This window comes from Schistocerca piceifrons, chromosome 11 (genome assembly GCF_021461385.2).
Source record: "Schistocerca piceifrons isolate TAMUIC-IGC-003096 chromosome 11, iqSchPice1.1, whole genome shotgun sequence".
NCBI classification, from domain to species: Eukaryota; Metazoa; Arthropoda; class Insecta; order Orthoptera; family Acrididae; genus Schistocerca; species Schistocerca piceifrons.
Window position 1 is genome coordinate 49882145 of NC_060148.1, and position 963 is coordinate 49883107.

The 963-nt window shown below is 45.9% G+C and overlaps 1 pseudogene; it reads right to left on the reverse strand.

Annotated features, from left to right (window-relative positions):
• Positions 1–589: 589 nt before the first annotated feature.
• LOC124720656 lies at positions 590–707 on the reverse strand (annotated as a pseudogene).
• Between the last annotated feature and the right edge of the window lie 256 nt (positions 708–963).

Sequence of the window (963 nt, forward strand, 5' to 3'; positions counted from 1 at the left end):
GCGTGAATATCTGAATGAAACTCTACCGAACTGTTGATCTGGTCGTCAAGGAGCTCCACAGTCACCGGATTTGACACCTGACTTCTTCCTATGGGGTTTCGTTACAGACAACATTTATGTACCGTCACTCCCACAGAACCTGGAAGAGTTGAAGAACCGGATGTGTACTGCGATAACATCAGTGACGAAGGACGTGCTTGCCCGAGATGGGAAGAATTTGAGTATCGATGTGATATTGTTCGTGTCGCTTATGGAGGACGTAATGAACATCTGTAGTCAGAACTTGAGAGGTTTGTAAATATGTATGTTAAGTTTCATATTCGTATGCATTTGAAATACGTATATTCTTTTTGAAACACCCTGTATTTAGCAATCAGTAAGCACTAAAAAGCACTCCGTCTTCAGGCCACGAGTGGCCTACCGGGACCATCCGACCGCCGTGTCATTCTCAGTAGAGGATGCGGATAGGAGAGACGTGGGCTGAGCACCACTCTCTCGGTCGTTATGATGGTATTCTTGACCGAAGTCCCTACTATTCAGTCGAGTAGCTCCTCAATTGGCATCACGAGGCTGAGTGCACCCCGAAAAATGGCAACAGCGCATGGAGGCCTGGACGGTCACCCATCCAAGTGCCGACCCCGCCCGACAGCGCTTAACTTCGGTGATCTCACGGGAACCGATGTATCCACTGCGGCAAGGCCGTTGTCTAGCAATCAGTATAGGAAACGAAAAAACTGGAGTAGGAATTAAAATCCATGGAGAAGAAATAAAAACTTGGAGGTTTGCCGATAACATTGTAATTCTGTCAGAGACAGCAAAGGACCTGAAAGAGCAGCTGTACGGAATGCACAGTGTCTCGAAAGGAGGATATATGATGAACATCAAAGAAGTAAAACGAGGGTAATGAAATTTAGTCGTATTAAATCAGGTGATGCTGAGGGAATTAGATTAGGAAATGAGACA